This window comes from Amia ocellicauda, chromosome 1, assembly GCF_036373705.1.
Source record: "Amia ocellicauda isolate fAmiCal2 chromosome 1, fAmiCal2.hap1, whole genome shotgun sequence".
Lineage (NCBI taxonomy): Eukaryota > Metazoa > Chordata > Actinopteri > Amiiformes > Amiidae > Amia > Amia ocellicauda.
This window is the reverse complement of record NC_089850.1, coordinates 42683339-42709299: the sequence shown is the minus strand read 5'-3', so window position 1 is coordinate 42709299 and position 25961 is coordinate 42683339.

Here is a 25961-nt window from a genome sequence, read left to right as displayed (position 1 = left end):
CAAACAGACATCTATATGCAAAAGCACACTTTACCATGCTGCCTGTTACAATAGAAATGTAAGTGAAGCGGCCACTTAATTGTATATCAATCATTTATTTTATAAAAAAGTGTTTTAGTGGAGATTATACATATACTTCTTCTGAAAGACTAAATGAGGTTGCAGTTCTCAGAGGACCATGGCAAGAAAATCCAAAATCTGACAACACATTCACTGTCTTCATTTTTACAAGATTACGTTGAAAGGAAAAGATGTATAGAGACTGTATTCAGAAACCAGTTCAGGCAAATTAAGTTTCTATGAAAAAGTGTAAAGAATGTTTTTATGAAAGACACTGGGAGCCAATGAAGGTTTTCAGTTTCATGGAGCAATGATCTCTGTCTGTTGGTGCACATTAATACTGTGGCTACTGAGTTCATCAATACAGTTTTGAGTCGATTTGGACAGGCCAATTAAGTAGGAGCTGCAGAAGTCAGTTAAATACACGATAAATTCACAAACCAGTTATTATTAAGATTCCTAACAGTACATCTCAGCCTTAAAATACTTTACAGATTATGCTATTTTACAGACAATCTAAATATGCATGTTAAAGGCTGATTAATAAATTTGGACTTAAGGCTATAGCCATTAGCATCACAATTAACCAACTGTATAGAATGAGTTGACAATAAAATAGCCAATGTCTAACAAAGTAACAGAAACATTTGTGTGTGTGTGTGTGTGTGTGTGTGTGTGTTAGACAATATATACAAATCAGGTGCTTATATAAACTGTGCATTACTTGTATGTGTGTCCTCTTTGAATTTCAGTTCAGTTAGTACAACAAGAGCATCTGAACACACCTGAACCCCCTCCCTTCCTCTTTCAAAACCACCTGTAAGTAAACATTACAATTTAAGATTAAGATATCCTTACACAATTCTAACTGGAAGGGGCATGGAAGGAAACTCAGAGATATTTGTTTCAGGCAGTGTAAACCAAAGAAACAAATATTATTGCATCATATCTTTCCTGTGTAATTGTAATTGCTTATATATATATATATATATATATATATATATATATATATATATATATATATATATATATATATAATGTAATGTATAATTACTGAAATTACTATAGAAACTTCTATAAGGTTGTCATTTCTATGCATTTTTTATTTAGATATCTGAATATAATGTATTTTATGTTATGTGAAATGCAGTTCACTGTATGTAGTACAGCCTAAAACAAATTCATATATTACAAATAATTGAGAAAACAAATTTGCCAGTTGTCTAAAGAGCCTCTGGAGCTGCCCTCCCCACATATTATAATGCATCAGGAACAGTATCATGCTCAGAATTCGACTAATATTTACTAAGGTCAAAACATTAGACTAACTCAATACACAAGGATGTGCTATTTAGATATTGATATTGGGATTGTACCGTTGTTTATTTTTCGAATGCCGAAAACTTCAACAACCCCCCCCCCCCCCCCCAACTGCACTCCAAGTTCACATTCTTCTAGTGTTAAGTTCCCTAAACATAAATATATTTTTTCAGACAATTTTAAAGTGCTTCAGTGATTTATTCATTAGATAATTTACATGTGGTAACCGAGGAGATCTTTTGAATATAGGGCACATAATCTCTAATAACTCGTTATCCCCCTCTGGGACTTGATTCCTCAGAAAAAGCAGATACAGTCCATTCTTACCAAAGAGGAGAGCACTCACTCCCTGTTAGCTGGTTTCTAGTCAGTGTTATAAAATATGCCATTGGCCTTTCCTCCCAGCATAGGCCATCCATCATGGCATACGAGCTACAACATCTTATGTCATGTACCCTGCATGACTTGGCTTGATTATTTGGAGAAATACAATTGTCACAGCCTTATGTAACAGCTGAACAATAATGAGTACATTATGTGTCTTACAGAAATGATTTACTTACAGCTGTCACTTTCTGTCCATGAGGCAGTATGGGACTTGAGGTAAAAGGTTGATTATAAACACAATTTAAGGCTGTATCTTCCTTTAAAACCAGATACTCCAATGTGTTGCCAAATCTGTGTGTTGTATCTATCTCCATATAACAGTAAAGTACAAAAACACTACTACTACGATGACTGTTTATGAAGTAATATATTCTATATACCTATTTAAATATAATACATTATAATTTATGTCATGATTTTGCACATGTGATTTTCCATATGTGAACAATATACCCAATCAATGGTGCATTATGGAAATGTAACAGAAATGTAACTTTGGCCAACAACAAAACACTGTCAGGAGAGCTTGGCAATACTCCAGTGCATATTGCCCTGATGGGAATCAAATGTAAAGAATTTACCTTGTGATGTTATATATACGATTTAAACACATTTTTTTGTTGGTGGACTGAGGTTTTTAGATGTCTTATTTCTCTAATGGATAATTCTTTATCATATTGCTTTAGGGCAATTAAACTCATTGGTTTGTGTGGGAGTAACCCACTGTAATGAATTGCTTTTAGTCACCCACTGACCCTTTATCTGGTCTGATATCTTTTCCTGAGCAACTGCCAGTCTAACTCATCAAACCGACAAAAATCAGATGTGGGCAAGCCAAAAATAGCAGGCAGCACAATCTTAAATGTGACTCATGCACAAAGACAAGCTAAAAGACTTTGCATTTAGAAGTGTCATCTTGGTAAATTGAGAGAATAGACTGTTTGGTAACAATATGAAGGGCAGGGAGGATCATGTTCACACAGCAGAAAACAATTTGCCATTGAAAATGAATTAGATATAAAACAGGGTTCAAAAATGTTTGTTAAATTACATTCTTCTATATTAGCAAACAGTGAAGCTGGGGGTTTATATCACCTATTTTTATAAATCTGATTATTTTGTTAAAAAGACATATGGATATTCTATTTTATTTTATTTTGGGGGCATTTATGTATTATTTATGTATTATTTACAACAAAACAACTTTTTATCTTATCTCTTCAAAAGTCTACACAAACTGAGAAATCTAAGAAAACTACTTTAAATACAGGATTAAGCTGCAAAGTCTCCATTTTAGTTATCTATAATTGTAGGGTGTAGAAACAAAATAATTCCATGTAATAAACATTTTTATTTTCTAGAATTCCCTAATCATTTTAATGAATGGGTTAATTTATTAGGAGGCATGGTATTCAGAATCTGACATTATAACACCAAATAATACTTATTATCTACAAATTTCACTGTAGACACCTGTAATCTTTGGGGAATACCATTAGGGGATTTCCTTTTTATCTGATTAAATTTGATATTTCTGTCAGCAGTAAAGCATATCTTAATTCCATCTTCAATAGATGCAAGAGCTGTTGGTATAAAATAATAAAATCAGTATGAATCTAAAGTTTACATATCACTTCAGATTTGTCCGTGGGTGGTTGTGGGATTCTTTCAATACCATTTTTTTATATCTTGTTTCCTAAAATTAGTCTGTTTTTGAATGAGTGGTCTTCCATCTTTACTTGTCTTATCTTTCTTGCCTGATTATTTGAAATTGCCCACACTCTGGAAGACTAATGGTTTATTTACCATAGCAATCTTTGGTCAACATTTTTCAGCTGCTAAGAGACATTTATTTTATTTTCCCCTCATTATCAATCTGTTAAATGTTTTTCAAACTATGAATTTAGTGGCTGTTACTAAAATAACTTTCTCTAGAGTATAACTAGTAAAATAATATTCATACTATTAACTGGGGAGGTTATTGCATTTAATTATTTGGCACTTAAAAATAAATAAATAAAACATAAGCCTTTGGCATAAAATTAAATTTCTCTTCAAGAAAGAAACTGTTTAAGATGATAATGAAGGACAGCTAACAATGTGATGTTCTCAAGTAAGATTTAGGGCTGGATTAAATCAAAACTTTGACCCACCTGCTAATAGCAAACTACAAACTGTACATCATAGCGGTTACATTTATGATTAGAAGAAAGTGGCATCTTACTAAAAATGGAGCCGCAAGTGAATACAGTTCTGTAGTTTTCTATTAGCGGGTTGGTCAAAGTTTTGATTTAATCCCAGCCTTAGTTCCAGCAGACTATTTGGAAATAGCAAATTACATATGTCTCTCATTGGTAATTCATTTAAAAATTGTAATTAGGTATTTATTAAATAATCAAACAAATACATACATAGACACACACACACATATATACATAGATACGTAGTTATTTAGATCAATAGCATATATAATTTCAATATCTGAGGAAATACATGTATTGAAAGAAACACATTAGTCTGTACACAGAGAATACAATCTTGAACAAACAGACAAACACATTTTCAACATTGGAAATGGTGCAATGAGTTAACAAATGGAAGGTGTCTTATTATTAATGTACTTCTCTGTTCTTTTAGAATTGGAAACAGTTGTTTCATACAAGGCACAATATTGTGCATAGCCCTAAGAGCACATTTATAGCTTCTGATGCATTACATACCCTGAAGAGTTGCTAGGCAACTAATGTAATCTTTTGGAGTTAATAAGAAGCATATTTCTGTAGAGACATACAAAAAAATGTTTAATTTAAAATATACCTAAGGAGAGATTGGAAGTGTTTTGTTGTAATGAACTATACACCTACTATATGCTAGTATATATAAACCAATCTTTTCTATTCTTTCATAATTCCATCAGTAAACTGTCACTGTTTTATATATACTTTGCATAGCAGAGCAGAAACAGACCAGCTTATGTAAAAATGTATTCATATTGGATGTAACATTTTCACCATCGACTACTGGATTCTACAACATACAAGCATCAAGGGGAAGAACACGTTTTTTCAGAATTCTAATCTCAAGGTTTGCATTCTGAAAGACAAATTTAAAAATCTGGTCTTTGCTTTAAGTTTTGTTTTACTACAATGTCATTAGAATTGAATGGAAGTCCTAAAATATAAAAATGTTATTTGCAATTCATGACCTTTCCCAGCTCTTGTGTATTGTGTACATCCACAGTCTGTTTACACTGTGAAGAAGTCGTGTGGAAAACAATGTTAACAACAACCAACACTTGAAGGAGACCTATTTGGAGAATGTCTACAATATTCTCGAACATTTTCATTCTACATGTGTATGATATACAATCATAGATTTTTTTTTTACTTTAAACCATTTGAAATCTGTTTATTGAATGGCCTGAATTACCTTTCTGGAAATTAGTTTGTAGCTGTATTTTTATACTTCCATGTTTTCAAATCAAAATGAGTTTGGCTTAAAAATCGTGGGCAAACATAAGAACATGCTCTTTGATTGCATAGGAATAATGGACAAACAACTTCTAAAGACAGATACAAGTAATGACGTAAGCCAAATAAAAGTAATGGATTATTTTTGCTTGTTGCCAAGTGACAACACAGAAATAACATTTGTCCCTTACCTTTTCTCTTAATCACAATCATATAAGAAACTGTCGGCACCTGACCCACTCCTGTGTAAATATTTATAGTGTATGTCTAAACTATCTTGAATTTAAAGGTTAAGCATGTCACCCACTGAATTTGAATAATTGCTATTAATATATCAGAATAGATGTAGGACATTGCTCTTGTCTTACGGGAGCATTCCAGAATTTCAGTTCATGAACAATCGTTAGGAGGAAGCAGAGCTATATTTAAAATAATATTAGACATCTAATTATATTTTAAGATAATGATGTTAAATGGTTTTTCAGGCAACTTGTTAAAATAAATTACTCTCAGGAGTATTAGCACAAGGGCCTCTGTGAGCCTGCATTTTTCCTTTTTTATTTTAATAATGGGACATTTTATAGAACAGATGTATACCTTTTTATATGAACGTTTTAATATTTTCTGGATAAATGCCTTTTTAATATATATTATTTGTTAATGATCATTCTTTCGACTCTTTGACATTACTGTATTGCAGCATGGAAGTGAAAATGTATTTAGCGACATTTTAACTGTTTCTTGGAATGAGCATCTGCATACCTGAATACATAAAGAAAGAGATCTGTTGTATTATAATCTGATATGATCTGACAAAAGGTGGATCAGAAACCAAATATGTAATTCAAGAAGGAAATTCCAAATACCATTTCTGCTGCAGTGTCAGTGCTGAATTCATGAAAATATTTAAGAATTGATAGATGTTCTAGATTCTAGACATTCCTTATTCATGCTTTGCCTTCTGAAAATACAATGTAATCAATTCTGAAAACTAAAACTAAATTGTGTAGGCATCAAAGTTTTGATTATGTTTGCCATATTGAGCATGAAGATAAATGATAAATGCTCCCATAATTCCTTGCCTGCTCAGGTTTGATTCCAACAAAAAGGATATTCCTGACCATACATCAAATGCTAACTGAATTAAACCAGGTTACTCTTATCAACTTACCTCCCAATCTTGCCTTAAATTTAATTGAGCATGAATTGACAATTTGAAGTGAAAGTATTAAGAACAAAGTGTTATTTAAAGGAAGAACCATACATTCAATTGACTAAGGAGTAGAGCAGGATTAGAAATGCCACAGACATTCATATATGTAATCTTATTTTTCTGTCAAGAAAGAAAACTCTTCCCAAATATTTTCATCCTGCAATGGACTTTAAGTTTCAGGAGTTCAGACAACCCCAATAGACATATGCAGTAGAAGGTACATCGTTTTTTTTTTGGCCTAGACACTCTTGACTAAGGGGCCATGAGGCCATCTGAACCCCTCCCCCGAATAGGTGAAATGAGCCAAGAAGCTGCTGCAAAGGCAGTGTTTGGGGTGGAGGAGGGATGCAAAGTAATGAATGCTGGGAAAGTGTATGTGTTCCTGGATACTAATGCTTAGGAGGGCAGAAGTCAGAGGTGAGATTGGAGGTTGTTTTTTTTTTCCAAACCACAGTTTATGAACAACATATTATGAATTTTTAATTCATTTGTAACCATTTTTGTTTTTAAGTGAGTTATGTAACAACCAATATAGGCACAATGACAATTTCACAATGCAGTGTTGTCCTATTTAAATATGTTATCTATTTATCAATTTGCATTAATTGTTTTTTGTAGAGCAGTCTATAGGTAAATTATTAATTCAGAATTATTCTTCAGTAAAGGTAATGCATTCATACAATGGAAATTGCACCAGTTTCTCCTCTTTATTTCAGAGAAAGACTGAAGAAACACCAAGAGCCTATGATAATAAAACATGTAATAGCACAATAGCAAGACAGCAGACCTTGAATAAAGTCTGGCTGAGATATCTTCATCAGGGATACTGTTCATCACCTAATACTCTACAGCCAATTTGGTAGAAAGAGAAGGAGAGTTAGGCTGAGTATCTAAGAATACAGGTGACCTGATTTCCAAAGATAAATGGATTGCTGGAGGGTATTATTTGCACAGAATGGGATTCTTCTGTTCTCATTTTCATACAGCTTTATGAAAGCCCATATCCCTGCTGTCAGATGTTAAATTCTGAAATGGGTTTACATTCTTTACATTACAGACGTGGTTAATGCTTCCATTCAACATGGTGCTTTAACATACTACACAGTTAATTAAAGCTTTGTGCTTATGTGTCTTGGTTAAACAGAAGGAAGCCATTGAATGACTTTCAGACAAGACCTGCTGTATTTCATTACTTTTTACTCAGTCAATGCATAGTTGCAATACACATTTGTTTATCAAAGTGGATACAAACGTCTAATGCTGCTACATTGTAATGCAGTCGCAAAGCTCACATGAAAATTTTTAGAGAAAAGTCCAGAAGACTACACAGCCAATACAAGCTCATTCCACCATGTACATAATATATTTCAAATACCATGTCATTGACATAGTCTACCTAAATTAGGTGCTGTTAAAGCCAGTGTGGGAATATTAAATATTTATCTCTACTTTTACAATATTCAGTGGTTAAAAGTTAATTAATACAGATTGATGCAGAATAGACTTTTTTTCTTCTTTCTTTTTTAATATTACAGCACAAGTCATTTAGGCCTGTAGTGTAATACTAGGAAATTGCATGACTTGTGTGGGTGGGAGCTTTGCACTGCCATCCAAGTTCCAATCCTAAAGTGCCTGACATCGCCAACGCTACTACAGTAATGTGTGTGTTTATTACTTATTTAGCTGACTTATTTAGGTGACTCACATTCAGAACCACAACTGATTTACATACTAACTAACACACTCTCCCAAAATCAGAATACTGAATACACTTTATATTTGTGTTCTTGATTAGTAATTGCTAATGATATAGCCTACCTAATGCATTCAGTAAAGCACCTCATATTTGTATTAATTTCCCTATCCTGTTTGCGGCCACATATGTGACTTGTGATACATATACTTCTGAACTCTTTACACTTTATTTACACTTTATGGTCATGTGTTTTGCCTGAACAAATCATTCTGTAAATGCACACAGCAGAAGACAATATAAAAATTAAGCAGATATATCATAGACTTTTGTACGCAACAATACATGTATTTTATACTCTGTGTTATACAAGTAGGTATTTTTTTCATATCATGCTTGTTTGTTTGTTTGCTTGCTAGCTTGTTTCAGATATTTAATTAAATTTGATTCTAAATAACTAATATCACATGCATTATTACAGCAGGACCTCTTGTGACTGCTCCATTCTCATGAAGGTATATTAGCCCCAAAGGTAACAGCTGTCATAACCAATTTTTTTAATCAGCTTTTGAAGATGACCTACATTCACATACTAACGTAACATTAACAAATTCCAATGGGATACACAGAGAAAATATTGTATACAGAAATCAATGCTGAATTGTTTACTATGATAGAAACTAGGAAATGGAGGATGAAATTAGAGGGGGCAGATTCACAACATTGTAATCACTGACTTTATTTTCTTTAAACAATTAATGCATGCAAGCATATATATATGTCTGTATGCATGTATGAATGTATTTTTCGTGACAGTATAACTAATTTGTATAAATCCACAACCTTAAGTATTACTTAATATTTGTTTGGTAGACATTATATAATTGAATTGTAATATTAAACAACACCAAAATGCAATGGAACTGATTTCTTCAGTAAGTAATTTACTATGGTGTGAGCAGTTTGATCAGAGTCAGCCCCCAGGAAAATATGGGCCAGTGAGACACCTTTTAGGAAGCAATAACTTGGGCTGTGTAGATCAAGAAAGTGATCATATGATATTTGTTTATAAAATATATATTTACAGAATAGAAAATAAGTATAGGTATAGGCATAGGTGTATGAATACACAGAATTCTTCAGAGATATGAACATGGTGGGGAAAAGTATTCTGCTAATGTTCTCTTTTATTGTTATGACCTATGTGACATGTTGACTTGCCTAGATATACTGCTCCATTGGGCTTCTTGAAATAGAAGACTTGTTCTTGATAACATCACATTTATTGGAACTGTAGCATTTAGATCTGTGGCTCAGAATAAAACGTTTTTATTTTGCGGTACAGTAGGTGTTCTATTTAGTTTTAAGTTTTAGCCTTTATTTTTTAGGATTTTTCCTTCAACTTATTATAATAACTAATTATTATTATTATTATTATTGTTATTATTATTATTATTATTATTATTATTATTATTATTATTAATATAATAATAATAATAATAATAATAATAATAATAATAATAATAATAATAATAATTTCTGAGCAGATGCCCTTATCCAGGGCGACTTACAAAATATAAGACCACTATTTAAACTCCATGAGAAATAGTTTTTTTTAAAGCATGCTTTAGGGAATTATTTATATTCTTAAAGTTAAAAGGTCGTTGAAAGTTTCTTCTTATTATTTAAGAGATTTCTTTCCACACATTTTGTGCAGTTCAGCTCAGATTCACTGTAACTGACAACAGCCAATCTGTGTTGTGTTTTCATAATGTTGATATTTTGGAAATACCTGTCTGGTTCCTCATATGTGATTTATAATGTAATAATGTGAATATTTTCTGTATCTTCTATATAATATCAGTGTAACAATAAAATGTACTTTATGAATTTAAATATTGAGAAGCATTTTAAATAAAGTAAAAATAGACATATGACAATGTTGTTTGTTAATTTAATTAATTTAAAATAATTAATAATATAAGGTTTTATTTTTAGCAGTTGTTTCAGTGGATTACTCAAATACATTTAATTGATATTTTTCTAAACTCATCCTATGTGATTGAACTCTATGATGCTGGTAAAATATACAGTCTTTATTGGCTAGCCTATAACTAGTAGAATGCAACAGATATAAGTCTAGGGGCCAGATTAAATCAAAACTTTGACCCACCCACTAATAGAAAACTACAGAACTGTACTCAGTTGCGGCTTCATTTTTAGTAAGATGACACTTTCTTCTAATCATAAATGTAACCGCTATAATGAACAAGTTTGTAGTTTGCTATTAGCGGGTGGGTCAAAGTTTTGATTTAATCCAGCCCTAGGATAAGGGTTAAAATTCAGACTTTCATTTAGGTAAGGGTGTATTTCTAAGACAGAGTGAGAGAGACTGAGTTGTGGATTTGGTGTAGCTTCAAATATTGCTTTTTGACTCGGGTTGGGGTTCTGGCTATTGTTAAGGCTAATAATGACCAATAAAGAGTTGGTGTTTTGCTTTTAACTTTTCCTAAAGTAAAGCAATAACTTAGTATCTAACAACAAATGTATTCCGAAGACACACTGGTAGAGACTTGGAAACAGTTCAGCTTTACAAGAAAAGGCCTAATACCTATCCTATCAATTAATTTACTCTGTTAAAGCTTGGACTGTCTGACTGTCAAATGCTTTCATTCATAATTACAGTCAAAACAAATTATATGTGCAGTTTATTAACCATAATAGATACAAATGTTTAGTTATTATTATTATTTTAATTTTATCATTGACCTGTCTGCTATTGTAATCTAATAATAAACAACATAACACAAAATAATAAATACAACTAATTTCACAGTCCCCTATAAAAGAGTTTCAGATTGCTTCTAGTTTAGTCCGTAATTCCATTACATGATGTCATGTGATAAAACCTCCACATCTGAACCACATCCTATCAGGGTTGGCAGCCCAGCTCTTGAAGGGCCTGATTACACTGTAACTGTTCTACAGAATACATACTTTACTAAATCATATTACAGAAGACAAATTACATCATGGGTTCATAAAATTGCTCAAAGGTTACTATAAATCACAGCCCCATGAACTGAGATTGGTTATGAGATTGTTAATTAGTAGCCTCAGTACATATTTGTAAATCTTAATTTACTACATATTTTTACTCCGCTCCAGGAAATTAAAAATTCCAGGAAATGTTCAATTGTAATCTAGGTATGCTTATGTAAGAGGCAATGTAGGAGACTTGTTTGTAAATAGGTGTACCAACTGTACAAACACCACCATTTATATTTCATATAAGAGTGGATAAAAACCATCCTTAACTAGGCCATCACAAAGCCAGAAGAGAGACCTTGAGACAGTCTTTTCAAGTTTCACATAAAATGGTTTCTTTGGGATATGTTGTTTTATTAATGATATTTACAGAAGGTTGTCAATGACTGAAGTGATATATTGGCTTCTCTTCAAGGCTGTCTTGTAATACTTTTAAGGCTGCCACATGATCCCAATTTCCTTGGTCAGTCAGGTGCTCCAAAACTATTATGTTCTGAAGTTTGTATTTTATTTTGGTAAACATGTTCATTCTAAATAAGAAGAAGAACTACAAAGGGAAAAAGTAAGTGTTTAATACTCTTACATCAAAGAGAGTCATCTGTCTGTGTTGCTGAATTCTTAATTGTCTCTAAAATATAGTTTTTCAGTGTTCTCCACAAAACAAATTTGCAGGCCGACTCATCATTTGGAAACAGGACTTAATTACAGGCAACAAAGCAAATAGTTAATGTGGAAAAAGCCCGAGCTCTACTCACAACATTTGAAGCTGATAGAAATGAGATGGTGAGGTCTTAATATTAATATGTAATATCCCTTTGTTTTGTATTTGCATGCATCTTTTATTCATTGCTTAATTCAAATATATGTTGATGGTAAACAAATAAGTGTAATGCTGTACTCACAATTGTTTTAATCTATTATATCTCAGTATATAATAAGGGTATTAAAAGAGAAAAAACGGACCTTGTTTTTGACAAGCAATGTGATTGTCTTTGTTAAAGATGGCTGACTGCTGGAGGACTGCAGGGGGAAGCTAGAGGCAGGACTGCCTGGCTTCACTGCTGCTTTTCTCTGGAAAGCCAGCTTTGTGTCTACTCAGTAGCACCAGCCTTTATGAAAGTTTAAAAGTAAAAAAGAATTAAGCATTGAATAACGCCAAGCTTTAGCAGTGCAATTATGTTTTATGTAGGAAAACTTATTTTTCTTCTCTATTAATTTGACCACAGCTGTTAGTAGCTTAGCATAGTTATTTAAGGTATGGTGTTTATGGGAAACATTCAGAATGTCTATAGCAGAGCTAAAGAAAACAGCTGAAAGTTTTTATTAGCACACAAGTGGCTGACATGGGTTTCCTCCTTATTTGCTTGTTTTACATAGCAATACTATTGTTGTATAATGAAGTTACCATTGTTTAATGTAGTCCTGAAAATAGTATCAGACAAACATGGATGTTGAATCGTTTGTTCGAATAAACATTTTTTCTTGTTCATCACCGATAATGCAGACTTTTACAATAGCCTTCTAAGTACCTTTGTTAATCATGGCTTCATTTCTTGCATAGGTAACTGGATATCACTGTTCTTCTGAGCGTCAATGCCCTTGACTGGATCTAACTGTTAGAATTGTACATTTTCAATTGCTGGTAGGTATTAGGTCGTATTACCTGGACAGAAAGACTGCTTAAGACTTCACCACATCAGGTTATGACACACCAGATCCAGAATGCGGATTTTATAGGACTGTGTGGAATCCTGACATTGTGTCTATTTTGTTTTTCATTCAGAGTGAAAGTTACAAAACAGACATTCAATTAAGACCTTGTGAGTCAAATGATGTAACAGATTTTTCTCGTCTCTGCAATGTGGTCTAATTTTGGGTTTGACTGTATCTTATATTGACTGTGTTGCTGGCATCTCCAAACCTACCAATAAAATATTACAGTGGCACTCTTCTGTGTTTTCCATGACATGTGACTAATGTGTGTTGGCATGACACCAAAGAAAATACAGTTAACTGTTGAACTCTGCAGTTTTCCCTTGTGTGTATGACTAGATGGCTTAAGATGGCTCAATGCTGCCACCTAGTGAATTCATTTGAAACAGAGGTGAGAAGTAGTCAATGCAGCTGTGTAAATGTTTGACTGATTACATAACCAGGTCATATGATGGAAAAAGTAAAAGAAAAGAAGCACATGAAAAGAGGCCTAATGCAAAGTGAACATTGAATCCAGCCTGTTAATAAACTGAGGGATAGGCCAAATCAAATATTTGACCTACCAGCAAATCGCAAAATTCAAACTTGTACCCTATAATTTATTGTCAGAAGCCACTTTGAACTAGTTATAAATTGTTTTGTTTTTTTCCAAGGCCATTCAGTATCATCACCAGTTTCAGTTATAGCCTCTTATAAAACATTAGATCCTTCCCTGAAGCCATTATAATGTCAAACGTGTAGAATTGAGAACAAGGGCAGTGATGTTCAGACTGTACAATGCACTAGTTAGAGCTCATCTGGATACTGTGGACAGTTCTGGGCTCCACACTTCAAGAAAGATATCGCTGCTCTAGAGGCAGGTCAGAGGAGAGCAACCAGACTTATTTCCAAGAGAAAGTCCTACTGAGAGACTGAAGGAACTGAACCTTTTCACCCTGGAACAGAGGAGACTAGGTGGGGACTTGATTCAAGTCTTCAAAATCATGAAAGGCATCGACCACATCAAACCAGAGGAGCTTTTCCAGATCAGCAGGGACACACGGACCCGGGGACACAAATGGAAATTGGGCTTCAAGGCATTCAAGACAGAAAACAGGAGACACTTCTTCACACAGAGAGTTGTCAGAATCTGGAACAAACTCCCCAGCGATGTGTTTGAAGCAGACAATTTGGAAACATTTAAAAATAGACTGGACGTGATCCTTGGATTAATGGACACCAAACAAACATGATGGGTCGAATGGCCTCCTCTCGTTTGTAAACGTTCTTATGTTCTTATATCATGTGACGAATCCTCCTGGCTCACACTTTAGTTCTCAACCATATTCCTCATCGATGTGGGCTATGGATTTAGAAATAAAGAAATAAGTAAGAGAAAATGTATCAGGTTAGCAAGTGAGGGTTGTTGTCTTTACTTTGTAACTGCAGAGTTTAGAACGATTTTTCAAATGCCATAATACAGTTGACATAAACTACTCTTTAAAAGAAAAGAGTAATGCATATTTTATTAAATAGATCAAATGTTGAACAATCAAGATTTAATGGGTATTTTGCTTTTTCTAGAAATAATTATGTATAGAATGGGAACATATGCATTTACATATCAAATATTTACATATCATTTCATTCTTGACATGAGTGTTATGCAAGTGCTGGTATCTGGGCCAAAACCATGCAGCAGTGTTGAAATGTGGCTTAGTATATAATGCCATTATAATTTTGGAGTAAAAAAGATAGTGGGAGAGTTAAGTGCTTGTATCATCACCCTCTAGACACAGCTCTAGTCAGTTTTCAAATGTACTTTTTTGTTCTGGCCTTTTCATAGCATATTCTTTTCCAGTTTGATCCATTTTTGTGTCTTTCATGTGAGCAGCTCTTTTATAATAATGGCCTTTGGATGAAAGAAAGAAGTCTTGAATGGATCTTGTACACTGGGAGCCTGGTTGCTGACTTTGACTTATGATCTTCAAGTCTATGAATACTGGCTCGTGTTCTAGGGTTAGTATTGAACACAAGGCTTCTTGACACCCTCTATTTAGCAAGTCAAGTTTCTATTCCTTTTTTAAGTCTGGCACTTTCTGCATGTGTTTAGTATTATATAAATCCTGGAACTATATAATTAATTAATCTAGGAGAACTGTGCTTTAATTCATGATATATCCAGTTGATTTTCAAAAGATTTACGAAGAACCCATAAGATATATTCTTGGAAATGTTGCTTTGAATGCTCAATTGTATGCAGAATTAACACGCACATTTAACACTTATGCTGTCTATCAGACATTTGCCTGTGTTTCAAAGGGTACAGAGAGGCATGTTCAGACAGTGCTTTTAGTATCTTTTAAGACTAGACTGGGATTTAAAATTAAAAAGGTGAATACATCTTAAAAACCCAGCAGCTTCCTTGAGGCTAGACTCAGTATTGCTTCAAATACATGAAGAACATCGAAGTATGGCTTTTCTTACTTTTACATAAGTAGTACATTACCACAATGTCTTTATAGTGTTTCTGTATGTAACATGGCATATTATAATTACTTATTTTTTAAATAATAATATAATACATGTAAAAATAAAGAAAAAAAAAATTTATTTATGTGAAAGTCTTTATGACTGTCATTGAGTATTTAAAAACTGGTGACCATCACCAGTAGATGGCGCTCATGAATAAAAATAAAATTAATACAACACAAAAGATCAGAACAAATGATGCTTAAGGCTTTTTGGGGCAGTGGAATACCTCTAGAATGAAATGTGATACATTAGTTTATGAAATCAAAATGTCTTTATTGGAATACATAAAGGCTTTATATTTATTTAACACAATTAGTTAATTTATGTCTTCCTTGAATAGTGATTATATTACCTTTATAACAAATATATTGTTACTATCTCATATTGCGAAACAGAGAGATGGGTCACAAGGGCTATAGGTTCAGTTTGAATAAGAAGGTAAGAAAGGTTACAAATAAGAGGCCTCTCAGCTCATCTAGCTCATTTGGCTGCATGCTAATGATCAGTTGAGCCAAGGATTTCATCAAGGAGTTTGTATAGAATACATCGTATTTATTTGCTGATAGAAGCCAGACATGGTCCAGTCTTGATGCTCTGAGGTAGCTTGTTCCATCACTGTGAGGGAGGATGGAGACTGATCAGGCACAAGGGATAAGACAAGTAAACAAATCAGCAGAAGACAAGCAGAGAAAGGACATACAGAGAAACAGGAGGTTGAAGATGGAAGGGGGCAGATAGATGGAGGGAGCACTATGCAAGACAAGATTCTTAAATTGGATATGGATATAGATAGGCCGTCAGTGAGCTGAAGGAAGAGGACTGTCTGGGAGAAGCCGGTTAGAGAATAAATTAAGCAAGTAGAAATTTTTGGATGAGCTGGAAAGGATGGGTTGCAGATGCAGGCAGGAGAGAGCTGCTGAAGTAAAGAAGTAGGTCAGTTGAAGAGGAAACAATTTGTGAAGAAAGGGTGGAACATGCAGATGATATTTGGAAAAAAAAAGGGAAAGGATTATGCCACCATAGAGATGTGCTTAGAACAGGAGAGAGAAAATCCAAGGTCAGATGGAGGAGAGGAAAGGAAGATGGTGTGATCAACCATGTCTCAAAGCTGCTGAGAGTTTCTGTAGTGTGCCGATGGACACCCGGACTAGGACATGTCAAGCAGGGAGTGGTAGTGATGAACTCTGAAAACCAGTAATGATCTGTTTCATTTGAGAAATTTGGAGTGGAAAGGGAATGCGTAGACGGGGTGACAGTTCTGGGCAGAGGAAAGGTCAGTTTTACAAGGCGTTTTAAATTCACAGGAAAGTAGCCGGAGAGCTGTTGAAGAGGGAAGAAATGAAAGGCAGGAAAAGTGAAATGAAAGGGGGAAAGGCAGTCACTTTTATGTTGAGCCTCTCTCTCTACATGCTTTTTATTTTACCGTTTCTGAAACTATATAGCATTTTGAATAAGAATAGAGCCAAAATGTCATCAATGCACATTTCAATTTGTAATCTTTGGTTGTATTATCTTTATAAAACATAAACAACAAAAGTATATATTTCACTACTACTAAAACTTCACGATTGCCTTTACTTAGAAGAGTTCACATGAGTTCACATGAAGGGGACTTCAGCGTCAAGAAACTGAGAAAAATAAATTATCTAAATGCAGTATTATTACTTGAGGCAGTAGAAGTATACTAAAGTTAGATCTTACAGAATTATAAAAAAGAATAGACAGCACTCAAAAAAACAAAAAACTGCATCATAAATAAACCTCTGGCCACTGAAATACATGAAAAGAATGTAACATGAAGAGAAAGAGCTGCCAAGACACAATGACAACAAAATAAAAGAAAACATTGATGATACATGCACAGCAAATGTAACAAATTAAAGATTACTTTGAGCCCAGGAAACAGCTAGAAAAGCTATTTACGTATAACTGAAGATTCTTAGCTGAATCTAACAAATACACCACACCCATATAGTGGCTATAATAAGTGTTCACCCCATTGGACGTTTTCACATTTTGCTGAAATCTTGATGCATTAGAACTGGATTTAGTTTCAATATGGGGAAAAATTAGGTGGGTAAAAAAACTAAATAAACTAAATGAAAAAAAGTCTTCATTAAATAAGTATTCACCGACCTTTGCTTTGACACTCCAGAATCAGCTCAGGTGCAACCAATTGCCTTCAGAATTAACACAGTATGTTGAATGGAGTCCATCTGTGTGCAATAAGACTGGTTCACATGATTTCAGATTCAATTAACCTGTGTCTGTAAGGTCCCACAGTTGGGTAATGCATAGATACTACCACGAACACCAAGGAGCTTTCAAAACAACTCCAGAATAAAGTTGTGGAAAGGCATAGATCTGGGGAGGGGTATTAAAATAATTAAAAGGCATTGAATATCCCTTGGAGCACATTCAAGTTGATAATTAAAAAGGAAGGTAGATGGCACCACTCTGCGTAGAGCAGGCCGTCCTCCCAAACTGAGCAGACAGGTAAGAAGGGCATTGATCAGAGAAGTCTCGAAGAAGTCAATGACAACTCTGAAAGACCTACAGCGTTCCATTGCTGAGATAGGAGAAACTGTCCATGTATCAACAATAGCTCAAGTACTCCACAAATCTGGCCTGTATCGAAGAGTGGCAAGAAGGAAACCATTTCCGAATACCAAACATGTCAAATCCTGCTTCAAATTTGAAATATGCTGTGGCAAAGGATTCTGTGGTCCAATTAATCAATAATTGAGCTATTTGGCCTAAATGCAAAGCATTATGTATGGAGCAAATCCAACACGGCACATCACCCAGGTAACACCATCCCTACTGTGAAGCATGGTAGTGGCAGCATCATATTATGGGGATGCTTTGATTTGCAGTGACTGGGAAGCTTGCTTAAAAACAACAAAGTTAATAACTTAGAGTGGCCCAGTTGAAGCCTGAACTTGAATATGAGTAAGAATCTGTGGCAAGACTTTAAGATTGCTGTCCACCAATGATCCCCTAAAGAATGGGATGAATACTTCTATAACCAATCATTTTTTTTTGTTTATTTCAGAATAAAAATGATCTTTGCTCATCAAACTGTTAAAGGTGTTATGTAAATCAAAGTGAAAAACAAATCCCATTAAATGGATCAAAATGTCAGGTTGTTACACAAAAGAAGGGGGGTGAATACTTCCTATAATCACTGTGCAGTTTAAAATAAAGGCATACACATGTGTTGGTTTTCATGTGGATGTGTGCTAACTGAAGACAACATACATATTTTTTGGTCATAATTTGAAAAAGGTTCATATTGATATGGTATATTTCTAGGTATGCAAAATAAATGCACCTTGGTTTGTGCAATGAATTGTGTTTTTTATTACAAATGCAATAAGTTACTTTGTAAGAGTTTTACATTACTTTCCTTTAAACGATTTGTAAAATAGATAAATAAAAAATCTAGCAAGAGACAAATTATTAATAGAAATAAATAAATAAAATGAACACTTGGTACACTAATGCATAATTGTGGTTTCAGCTGGATTTGATTTGGAGTAAATTCTCAATCGCAGTAAGAAGCTGGGGAAGGTGTGCTGGCAGAGGGAATTGTAATGTATTGGGATCCTATTCAGTGTCACAACTGAAAATACTGCTGACATTTGAAAGACTTCCTACCTTGGAAAAGTAGAAAAACAATTACCTTCTCAAACATGAATTTGATTTAATTTAATTTAGCCCACTCCTTTCAGTAATGATGGACAGTTTTTTTTTGGGTCTCAAAAATGTTCAAGACTGCGCATTTATATAAGCTGTTTACTTGCACATTTTAGTGAGAGATCATACTCCGGTCACAATTCCTCCCACAACTAATAGACATCAAGTGCCATATAAGTGTGGATTTTTAAATTCTAACTGGAATAAATGTATTTTATATTTTTGTTATAATTAATACAACAATCACAGCACTACATTCCTTTCAATCATACTCAACTGTTGTTGATTTCTATGGAGTGGCTTTCCAAAGATTACACACAAAGTCTTCACTACATTCAATCAACTGTTGATACGATGAGACAAAAGCTGATTCAATACATTTATCTTAATTGTATAAAATTCCTACAAAAGTCTACAGTCCTGAGGAGAGAAAACTCAGTATTTAACTATTAAATGAGCATTACAAATAATAATATTTGGTTTCAGCTGTATTCATGTTTCTATTCTTCACAGCAGGCACCAACATTTCTACCTCTGCTGATTACTATACACTGATCAGCCATAACATTATGACCACTGACAGGTGAAGTGAATAACACTGATAATCTTGTTATCATGGCACCTGTCAGTGGGTGGGATATATTAGGCAGCAAGTGAACATTTTTCCTCAAAGTTGATGTGTTAGAAGCAGGAAAAATGGGCAAGCGTAAGGATCTGAGCGACTTTGACAAGGGCCAAATTGTGATGGCTAGACGACTGGGTCAGAGCATCTCCAAAACTGCAGCTCTTGTGGGGTGTTCCCGGTCTGCAGTGGTCAGTACCTATCAAAAGTGGTCCAAGGAAGGAAAAGCGGTGATCCCGGCAACAGGGTGATGGGTGGCCAAGGCTCATTGATGCACGTGGGGAGAAAAGGCTGGCCCTGTGGTCCAATCCAACAGAAGAGCTACTGTAGCTCAAATTGCTGAAAAAGTTAATGCTGGTTCTGATAGAAAGGTGTCAGAACACACAGTGCATCGCAGTTTGTTGCGTATGGGGCTGCGTAGCCGCAGACCAGGCAGGGTGCCCATGCTGACCCCTGTCCACTGCCGAAAGCGCCTACAATGGGCAATTGAGCATCAGAACTGGACCATGGAGCAATGGAAGAAGGTGGTCTGGTCTGATGAATCATGAGTTCAAGGTGTTGATTTGGCCTCCAAATTCCCCAGATCTTAATCCAATCGAGCATCTGTGGGATGTGCTGGACAAACAAGTCTGATCCATGGAGGCCCCACCTCGCAACTTACAGGATTTAAAGGATCTGCTGCTAACGTCTTGGTGCCAGATACCACAGCACACCTTCAGAGGTCTAGTGGAGTCCATGCCTCAACGGGTCAGGGCTGTTTTGGTGGCAAAAGGGGGACCTACACAATATTAGGCAGGTGGTCATAATGTTATGGCTGATCGGTGTGTACAGTATATACCTACACATATCCTTTTATTTTATGTAATGCTTGTTGTGTATCCTACACAGATTATTGCTTGATTCACAGATTTTATTTATCTTTACATTATTTATTACAATTGATGTTCCCAATACACATTGCTCCTAAAGAAAACACTTCTCAAATCAGAGAGAGGAAGTATGATGAGAACACAAATTACAGATCAACAAAATTCTCAGACTCACTGGTTAACTATTGTGGATTGAAATTTTAACACAAAATGACCACATTTATGCATTTTTTGTTTCTAATTTAGGAGGTTTTTGAATCTGGTTCCCAGTATTTATTTCAGAGCAAGCAAGGTCTTTAGACATGGTTGGGTAGACAATAGACAAAAGCACCATTCTCCTAGTCAATGACATTGGTCATTAATATGCAACAACACACTGTTGTAAAAGTTTGTATATGCTGGCACTAATGATCTACTGCTTTTCTGAGCACAACACTCCAGCATGTACTGCCATCCAGTAATTTATATAAATTGCATGTTTAAAAGAATGGGCAAATGTTCATCATGTTTTCTGCATTACTACATGTTTCTTTGTGATTACAACAGCACAGTTCATTCAACTGACAGCACTGCTGAGCTGGACAGATGTTTAGGTCTGTGATACTGCTACCTTGCCAATATGTCATTAAGGGAAGTTAAGGCTACAACTCCATAAGTTCACATTCATGCCCACAACAATGGTGACAGTGAGTCATACTGAAATAACCTTGGAAAAGTCAAAGGCAGCCGCTACTGAAACATTTGAATGTCAATAGTTACAACCTCTCTGTTCAAATACGAATGAAAAGATGCTGAATTGCCATCTGTTGTTGTGAGAAGGTGGCAGTACCCAGATTGAAAACAGGACTGTCTTTATGAAGCTAGAAAATGGTGTGATGGAAAAAGCAAGAGTCTGAGCAATGCTTTGTATGAGTAAAAGCAGCACCAGCATCTTGAAAATGTATTATTATTATTATTATTATTATTATTATTATTATTATTATTATATATTATATAATCACCTATAAGCACAGCTGTAGTACAGTGCATGTGTGCTGTAATTCTGCTGGACAAAGGCTTCAACCTAATGAACAGTCAATCATAACAATCATACATGAAATGTATGCAAGTATGATGCAAGTAATGTATATATATTCAGTGGCTCTCAAAAGTATTCACCCCCCTTGGACTTTTCCACATTTCATTGTGTTACAACATGAAATCAGAATGGATTTAATCAGGCGTTTTTGCCACTGATCAACACAGAAAATGTCCATAATGTCAAAGTGAAAAATGTAATCTGTAAATTGTTCTAAATTAATTACAAATAAAAAACAGAAAATAATTGAAAGCATAAGTAATCACCCCTTTCAGTCAATATTTGGTAGAGATACCTTTGGCAGCTATTACAGCCAGTCTATGTGGTTAAGTCTCTACCAGCTTTGCACATCTGGACACAGCAATTTTTGCCCATTCATCTTTGTAAAATTGCTCAAGTTCCATCAAGTTGGATGGGGACCTTTGGTGAACAACAATGTTCAATTCTTTCCACATATTCTCAATTTGATTGAGGTCCGGGCTTTGACTGGGCCACTCCAGGACCAATTGACCTTTTTGTTTTTAAGCCACTCCAGTGTGGCTTTGGCTGTATGTTTGAGGTCATTGTGCTGCTGGAAGATGAATCTTCTACCAAATCCCAGGTCTCTTACAGACTTCAGCAGGTTTTCTTCCAGGATTTCTCTGTACTTTGCTGCATCTATTTTGCCCTCAAGGTTTCCAGGCCCTGATGCAGAGAAGCATCCACCATGCTTCACGGTAGGGATGGTGTTCTCAGCATGATATGTGGTGTTAGGCTTCAGCCAAATGTAGGGCTTAGGTTTGAGGCCAAAAAGCTCTATTTTTCAACAATTGCTTTCGTTTTGCCACAAGGCCACTTTTGTGAAGCACCCAGGCTATTGTTGCAGTATGCACAGTGTCTCCCAGGTCAGCCATGGAAGACTGTAAGTCCTTTAGAGTTGCCATAGGCCTCTTGGTGGCCTCCCTGACTAGTGCCCTTCTCGCCTGGAAGAAGCAGATTCACAATTGTGTCATATTCTCTCCATTTCTTAATAATGGACTTTACTGTGCTCTAGGGGATATTCAATGCCATGTAAATGTTTTTATATCCTACCCCTGATTGTTGCTTTTGATGAACCTTATTCCGGAGTTGATTTGAATGTTCCTTCGTCTTCATGATGTAGTTTTTGTTAGGAATTGTACTAACCATCTTTGGGACCTCCCATAGACAGGTATATTTAACCTGAAATCATGTGACACGTCTTCATTGAGGTGGACTCCATTCAACAAATTACGTGACTTCTAAAGACAATTGGTTTCACCACAGCTAAATTAGGTGTGTCATAGCAAAGGGGGTGATTACTTAAATTATTTTCTGTTTTTGTATTTGTAATTAATTTAGAACAATTTGCAGATTATATTTTTCACTTTGACATTATGGACATTTTCTGTGTTGATCAGTGGCAAAAACACCTGATTAAATCCATTTGTTGTAACACAATGAAATGTGGAAAAGTACAAGGTGGGTGAATACTTTTGAGAGCCACTGCAGCTCATTGAAATGATGCTTCATTCCTCCTGAAAAGTTATGAAATTAAAAGCTACTACATCATGTATACTTGCATGTCTTTGGTATGTCATATAATAAAGCAAAGAAGCTATGAAAAGAGATGAATTAATGCTTCATTCTACAAAGATATTCTAAAATGGCCTGGACACATTTGTTGGTACCCCTTAGAAAAGATAATAAATAATTGGATTATAGTGATATTCCAAACTAATTAGTTTCTTTAATTAGCATCACACATGTCTACAACCTTGTAATCAGTCATTCAGCCTATTTAAATTGAGGAAAGTAGTCACTGTGCTGTTTGGTATCATTGTGTGCACCACACTGAACATGGGACCAGAGAAAGCAAAGGAGAGAGTTGTCTGAAGAGATCAGAAAGAAAATAATAGACAAGCATGGTAAAGGTAAAGGCTACAAGACCATCTCCAAGCAGCTTGATGTTCTTGTGACAACAGTTGCAAATATTATTAAGAAGTTCAAGGTCCATGGAACTGTAGCCAACCTCCCTGGGTGCGGCCGCAAGAGAAAAATTGACCCCAGATTGAACAGAAGGATAGTGCGAATGGCAGAAAAGGAATCAAGGATAACTGCCAAATAGATACAAGCTGAACTCCAAGGTGAAGGCACTTCAGTTTCTGATCGCACCATCCGTCGCTTTTTGAGCGAATGTGGCTTCCATGGAAGAAGACCCATGAGGATTCCCCTTTTGAAAGAAAAACATAAAGCCACACTGAAATTTGCTAAAATGCATATTGACAAGCCACAATCCTTCTGAGACAATGTCCTTTGGACAGCTGAGTCAAAACTGAAGCTTTTTGGCAAGTCACATCAGCTCTATATTCGCAGACAAAAAAATTAAGCTTTCAAAGAAAAGAACACCGTACCTACAGTGAAACATGGAGGAGGCTCGGTTATGTTTTGGGGCTGCTTTGCTGCGCCTGGCATAAGGTGCCTTGAATCTGTGCTGGGCACAATGAGATCTCAAGACTATCAAGGCATTCTGGAGCGAAATGTACTGCCCAGTGTCAGAAAGCTCTGTCTCAGTCGCAAGTCATGAGTCCTCCAACAGGAAAATGACCCAAAACACACAGCTAAAAGCACCCAAGAATGGATAAGAACAAAACATTTGACTGTTCTGAAGTGGTCTTCTATGAGTCCTGATCTGAATCCTATCGAACATCTATGGAAAGGGCTGAAACTTGAAGTCTGGAGAAGGCACCCATCAAACCTGAGACAGCTGGAGCAGTTTGCTCAGGAAGAGTGGGCCAAACTACCTGTTAACAGGTGCAGAAGTCTCATTGAGAGCTACAGAAAATGTTTGATTGCAGTGATTGCCTCTAAAGGTTGTTCAACAAAATATTGGGTTGAGGATCCCATCATTTTTGTCAATGCCATTTTCATTTGTTTTATTATTTACAATATTATGTTGAAAAACAAAACAAAAAGCAAAGTCTGATTTCTGTTAAATATGGATAAAACAATGATGGATGCCAATTACTGTCAGTTTCAAGTTCAGAGGAAATAGTGCATTCTTCATTATTTGTGGAGGGGTACCAACAGATTTGAGCACGTCTGTATATATATATATATATATATATATATATATATATATAGCATTACTTTCCTTTATATACATGGATGCTCTGAGGAAGATAAGTCAAAACACTTAAGCATCATGCTGTTTGCTTTTTCTCTAATAAATTGAGAATATTTTTTGTGACATCGGTGAATGTGGACTGTTTTTAGACGGGAGCTGTTTTCAATCTTTTCCTTGAATGGTTTTCCATTAGCGGATAATCTGTTTCCTATAAACTCCCTGGGACAAGGCAACTTTTATAAATCACATATATATAATGTGATATATTGTAACAATTGTAAGTCACCCTGGATAATGGTGTCTACTAAGAAATCAAGAAATAATATATACAGACTGGTGACAAATTAAAGGGAAAACCTGAGTAAATGAATGGAGGAACATAATGAATGCAGATGCCTCCAAACAGGTGTACTGCATGATGCAATTAACAAATTAACATCCTATCATCTGGGGAGGTGGATGTGCAAATGAAGTGCGGTCTGGGGGAGGGAAATGCTGGCGAGGTGCTGTAATTTGTTATATATGTAAATTTCGGTCATTCTTTCGCGACCCCATTTGCATGTCAGGCGACCCCACATTTGAGACCCCAAGTTTGAGAAGTTTTTGCCTTAGAGGGAAGGATCACTACAAATCATTACACAGTTATTCTGAATGATCACCTTTATCCTATGGTGACACATTTCTATCCTGATGGGAGTGGTCTCTTCCAGGATGACAATGCCCCCATCCACAGGGCACGAGGGCTCACTGAATGGTTTGATGAGTATGAAAATAATGTGAATCATATGTTATGGCCTTCACAGTCACCAAATCTCAACCCAATTGAATACCTATGGGATATTTTGGGCCGAAGTGTTAGACAGCACTCTCTACCACCATCATCAAAACACCAAATGAGGGAATATCTTTTGGAAGAATGGTGTTCATCCCTCCAGTAGAAGCTGTTCTGGCAGCTTGTGGTGGCCCAACACCTTACTGAGACACTTTATGTAGTTTTTTCCTTTAATTTGTCACCTGTCTGTATATATATATATATATACACATACACCGATCAACCATAACAATATGACACCTGCCTAATATTGTGTAGGTCCCAAAACAGCCCTGACCCGTCGAGGCATGGACTCCACTAGATCTCTGAAGGTGTGCTG